Here is a 5,909-nt window from a genome sequence, read left to right on the forward strand (position 1 = left end):
AGTCATCTCTGCAGACACAGGTCACTGTGCTGGGCCCTGAGAACACAGCCGGGACCAAGACAGTTGCTGCAGGGGAGGGTGGGGAGAAGGCTTTGAGCAGGAGGCCCTGCTGTGGGCAGAGATCTGCCTGTGGGAAAGCGCAAGGCTGGCTTCTCAGCTTCTGGGGATTTCAAGCTTTTGCCCTCCTTCTCAACCAAGGTCCCTGGCCTTATGGAGCTTTCCATCTAGATCAGGCCTTGGCCAACTTTCATCAAAGGGCCAGATAGTACATATTTTCAACATTGCAGGCTCTACAGTCTCTGTTGCAAATCCTCGCCCCTGCCATCGCAAGGGGAAAGATGCACATAAACGGGACATCACTGTTTTCCAATAAAACTTTATTTATAAAGACAAGCTGTGGGCTGAATTCAGCCCGGGGACATTAATCTGCCTGGTTTGGGGGGTTCCTAACTCTGGAATTTCTCCTGGCCATCCTCCCCGCTGATTTCCTTTTGCTTAACTACATGGGGTTGTACTTAGACAAAGGGAATTTCTACCTTCATATTCCCTACCCAAGGGATAGCTCAGAGCAAAGATTGGCCAGAAGGCTGAGGCCCCAGGGAACAGTGGATAGACACTAAAAAAGCTGGGCATGCTTGGTCCTGGTGGCCAGCCTGGGCGCCCCCAGCCCAAGTCTGCAAGAGAGTCCTGGCTGTGTGTCCACATTCAGATTGTTGCCTGCAGAGGGGGTCTCCTGGCTCTAGGGTGGACCTTTCCAGCCTTGCCATGCAATCTTCTGCAGTCTTGGGGCCCAGGAAGATGGCCTTAGGCTGGGAATTGAGCAGGAGGCTTCTCTTCCTGGATGGACTCTTGGAGTTGATGCCTCATGTTCCCCCATCATTAACACTGGTTAGCAAGCAGCAGAGCCCAACCCAGACCCCAAGCCCCTCCTGCCTTTCCTTTGGAGAGAATAGCAATGTGAGCCAGCAGATAGCCAGGACAGCGGCTGTACTTTCCTTGTGGGCCGTGAGCTTCTTTAGCTGGATGGAAATGTGAGAATAATATTAGCAACAACAGCAACAAAGGCCGTTTACCATTTCCAGCCTAGCCTGGTGCCGGAGCCCCCAACCTGGGTGTGCACCTGGGTCATCTGGAGTGGGGCTGGTTGCTGAAACAGAGTGCTGGATCTCATCCTCGGAGTTTAGGATTCTGTAGGTCTGGAGTGGGACTTGAGAATTGGCATTTCTAAAGGTTTCCAGGTGATGCAGATGCTGCCAGTCCAGGAAACACACTGAGAACTACAAGCTGAGTGGGTAAAGGCACAAGGTCTAGATTCAAACAGACCTGCATTTAACTCCTGACAGCACCATTGGGTGCTGTGTGATCTCGGCCAAGTGACCTAACCTCTCTGAACTTGCATTTTATTATGGGTGAAATGGATGTGGGCGGAACCTACTCTGAAGGGTTCACTGGAAGATCCAAAAAGATCATGAACATAAAAACACCCAGCACAAGGCAAGTGCTCAGAACATGAAATCTGTAATCCTTACATCCAAGCACTATGCTAGGGCACTGCACATGCAGAAGCTCATTGTTATTTTTATTACTGGTAGCAGTTGGCCCGTTATCTTCTACTCCCAAGGCTGCCCTGTACTGTCTGGCTCCCTCTCACCTTGCCGGCTGCTTCTCCCCATTTCTGAGAGGAGCAAACTGAGGCGGTACCTTGCCCAAGGCCAGAGGCTCTGCCAGGACTCACTCAACCTTTCTCACTGTCTCTCTCACCCCTGTCCCCTCCAGGGACCCGGGCTGGGCTCCTCTGGCGTGAAGTCTTCCCAAACAAGGAGAGAATAAAGAGCTTTCTGTCCACACCAGAAGAAAAACAAACCCCCACCGCCCTCCATTTCTCGCTAAGGAAATGATGGATTTCTGTTATTGTTGTTGTTGAAATCACTACCAGGGGAAATAGATCAAGGGACATTTTGCCGGTGAGAGAGCTCGCTGTGTCACCGAAGAGAAGAATACCCATCTCCACCACACTTATTGCCTTTCCTTTGGCACGCTGCTCTCCTTTCCACGAACCTCAGGGTGGGGGTGGGCCTGGACTTGGAGGGGGCAGCGGCTGGTGTCCCAGGCTGGAGATGGGCTGGGCGTGGGGGGGCCGTCTTGGCCTCATCCATCCCTTTTCCTCTCCAGCACCCCCACTTCGCTCCTTCCTACGTGTATCTCTGGCGGGAGCCGGTCAACCAGTTACATGTATAATCTGATTTTTCTCCTCGTGTAGGTGGTGATGGGGAAGGAAGCGATGGTAGTCACAGAGGTGGGGACACAAGAAAATATTGTCTACAGGGGACAAGTCCTCTGAAGTACGTGTGTGGTCCATCTGAAAAGCAACCACATACTCTGGGGCCATTTTGGCTTCAATGTTCCCTCTTGCTGTCCCGTAAGTGGCACACAATCAGATGTACATATAGAGTATCTGGAGCTTACGATCTAGTAGAGGAGATAAAATGGGCACATACGTGTGTGTGTGTGTTTCAGTGCCTTTATTCACTGCTTCTCCTCTAGTGTAGATTGATCTGCTTTGTCTATTTTTTGGCAAACCTTCAATATTTTACCAACAGGCTGGGCTGAGATCCTGTGGCTCTGACCTCTGTTAATATTCTCACCACTTTCTCTCTCCCGTACCCTCATGCCTCAAGCCAAGAAGTGAAAAGAACAAGGGTTTGCACTCTGTTTAAATGCCCATCCACCAAAATACCTGCAGGTAATTGTGTGACCTTGGGAAAGTTTTAAAAACTTCTATGAGGAGTTCCCGTCGTGGCGCAGTGGTTAACGAATCCGACTAGGAACCATGAGGTTGCGGGTTCGGTCCCTGCCCTTGCTCAGTGGGTTAAGGGTCCGGCGTTGCTGTGAGCTGTGATGTAGGTCGCAGACGCGGCTCGGATCCTGCGTTGCTGTGGCTCTGGTGTAGGCCGGTGGCTACAGCTCTGATTCGACCCCAGCCTGGGAACCTCCATATGCCGCGGGAGCAGCCCAAGAAATAGCAAAAAGACAAAAAAAACCCAAAACAATCAAACAAAAAAAACTTCTATGAGCCTCGGTGTTTTCATCTGTAAAATCGGATCACCTGGTCTACCCTCTGGGGGCTGAATTAGAGGACTAAAGGAGAATAATCATGTATATCACAGACTCAGAAAATAATAATAATTAACATTTGACAAGGGAACAAAGTTGCGAGGAAAAGAGGGCTTGGTGTGCAGCCACCCCTTCTTCCACCTTCAGTCTCTGTGCCTCTCGCAGAGCTTCCAACAGCGCTATGTTGGGACAGAGTATCCGGAGCTTCACAGCCTCTGTGGGGTCCATATGAGGAAGGTCCAGGGAAGAATTCACCAATTTCAGTGGAAAACAAGTGGCGGTTACTAGCTGTGATGATGCTGTACTTTGGATCTGGATTTGCTGCCCCTTTCTTTACTGTAAGACACTAACTGCTTAAAAAGAATCCATGAGACAGATGGGAAGAGGAGCATTGTAAGAGGTGCAGTCTCTGAAAAAGAATCAAAGTCTTGAACACAACATACTAGACATGTTGTTAAACAAAATTATGGCATAAAAAATGAACATTTATAGAAACACACCAGGCATTGTTCTGGGTGTTTTCATATGGATTAACTCATTTCATCTTTCCAAGAACCCTAAAGAGAAGGTATTACTATCATCTGCATTTTACAGGTAAGGAAACTGAGGTGCAGAAAAGTAAGCAACTGGCTCAGGTCCTGGAGCTAGAAGGTTGCAGAACTGGGATTCAAACCCAGGCAGCCTGGCCCCAGATCCATAGCTCTCCATCATTCCAATTCTGACTCATTCCTTCCCTCTCTCTTCTGTTTTCTGCTATTGCTCTCCAGCCTCTGTCTGCCTCTGCTAGGTCCTAAAGGTTTGACCTCATGTTCACCAGCATCCAGAAGCTTAACTGAGGTTATTTCTTCCCTATTTCATCCCTCGAGTCATTTCTGGTCATTGATATGAGACTGGAATGTTCAGATTCACTCTCAAGGATCATCGTGGCCCCCCTCCCCCATTTATTGGGAATGATGACCTGAAAACATCCTGGATCAAGGTTACATGTAGTCTATCCTGTCATTCAGAGAATGGGGGGAGGGGGCGTTCCAAGGTGTCTCTCTCATTCAAAACCTTTGCTTTCAGGTGAACATCCCCTGCTCTGATCCTAGTCTACCTCCTTAGGCTCTCAGCAGAGAGCTTTGCTGGCTCAGCAGCCCCCAGGACACCCAGAGTGAACTGGCCTCATCATTAAACCTCAGCAGTTTCTTCTCTGGGCAAACTCATAATCCCCAAGAAATCCCAAGGCCCCACATCCAGCCCAACCGCAGGCCTCCACACTCCCTGCCCTGTACCTCTTTGAGGGTCATATTTGCGCAAGTGTTTAGGTGTTTATCAATATCCCGGGAAGAATGCATGGGAACCGCGAGCAACCTTGACCGTGGAGAGCAGCTTGGCAGAAAAGGAGATGTGAGCACCGATCCGAGGGAGAAGGACACGCTTCAGGGGCAGGGATTAGTCCAGCCAGAGCACGGCTATGTGGTGCTATGGCTAGAGAGGTATTTGGAAATCCTCACAGGTCAGCCCAAGGTGTTGTGGTTTTGGTTTTGGTCATCCCCACAGCATCCAGAAGTTCCCCAGGGCCAGGGACTGAACCCCCACCACAGCAGTGACCTGAGCTGATGCAGTGGTTTAAGGGATGGATCCAGGATGTGGGTCCATCAGGTCTGGGTCTGCCTGACTCTTCATCCCTCCTAGGTGCTTTCATGCCCAGACTGGCTTCTAGAACAATCTCGGAAAGAGCCCCAGGATCCAGCCATGAGACCCTTACACCTCCTTCCTGCAAGCAGTGCATCCAGGCTAGGAAGGCATTCCCGCCACCATTCAATACCTGCTGACCCGGTGATGAGCATGGGCTGCATCCACCCTGAGGGACAGGGAGGTGAGGAGCTGAGGAAGTCAAGGGCCTCCCCTTGGGAAGTTCCCCATCTCTTGCGGGGCACGGGCGAGTAAACAGCTTCCCACAACACAAGGAGACAAGGGCCCAGAGAACAACCTCCCGGTCCCCCTCCCCTCGGCCCTGGCCGGCCTGGCCCAACCCCCAGCCTCACAAAGCCCCCCGGGAAGCCCCGCCCGGCCGGCCCCTCCCCCGACGGCGGCGTGTTGTGCCCGGCAAGCCAGGGTACATGATCTCATACCTTTCATCCCTTGCCGAGTTCAGATAAATCTCCCCCCTCCTCCCGCTCTACAGCTGAAAGTCGTCAGGTCTAGCTAGGGTTTCTCCCACTTATGCAGCTCATGAATATTTAACAGCATCTGCCGTGGAGGCGATAAAGCCCTACCAATCCTTGACAAATATGGCCTAATCTTTTCAATTTCGGGGTGCAAATATGCCTTCTGAGTCCTGTTTGTCACCTAGATTAATGGCCCAGGGTCCCATAATCCTTTGGTGCTAATTCAAGTGGTGGCTGGTCGGCGTGTGCCTGCCAGGGGGATGCTGGGATATACACACACGCACATGCACACACATACACACGAAGGAGTGATTAGTCATGTGAGGATTACTTGTAGTGTGTGTGTGTGTATATTCATCTGTATGCGTAGCTTATGTTTTTGTGTATCAACTCTGTTTGCAACTATTTGAGTGTATGTTTCCAGGAGGAGTTGTGTATTCTGTTTGTATAAGTGTGTCTAGGTGTTCATGAGTGGATGCTGGAGATACAGGGTGCGTGCCTATGTATCTATGGGCAGGGGAAAATGGTACATATAAACCAGTTAAGCTTCTGATAGGATCCTTTCCCCCTTGTCTAGGTGGTGACAGGGAGGAAGAGATGGTGGTCTCAGATGAAGAGGACACAGGAAAATACTGCCTACGG

General features: G+C 50.7%; 1 pseudogene; it reads left to right on the plus strand.

Moving 5' to 3' along the window:
- Positions 1–3,295: 3,295 nt before the first annotated feature.
- On the plus strand, positions 3,296–3,485 carry LOC125116929 (cytochrome c oxidase subunit 7C, mitochondrial-like; annotated as a pseudogene).
- The last annotated feature ends 2,424 nt before the right edge of the window (positions 3,486–5,909 follow it).

This window comes from Phacochoerus africanus, chromosome 15 (assembly GCF_016906955.1).
Source record: "Phacochoerus africanus isolate WHEZ1 chromosome 15, ROS_Pafr_v1, whole genome shotgun sequence".
Lineage (NCBI taxonomy): Eukaryota > Metazoa > Chordata > Mammalia > Artiodactyla > Suidae > Phacochoerus > Phacochoerus africanus.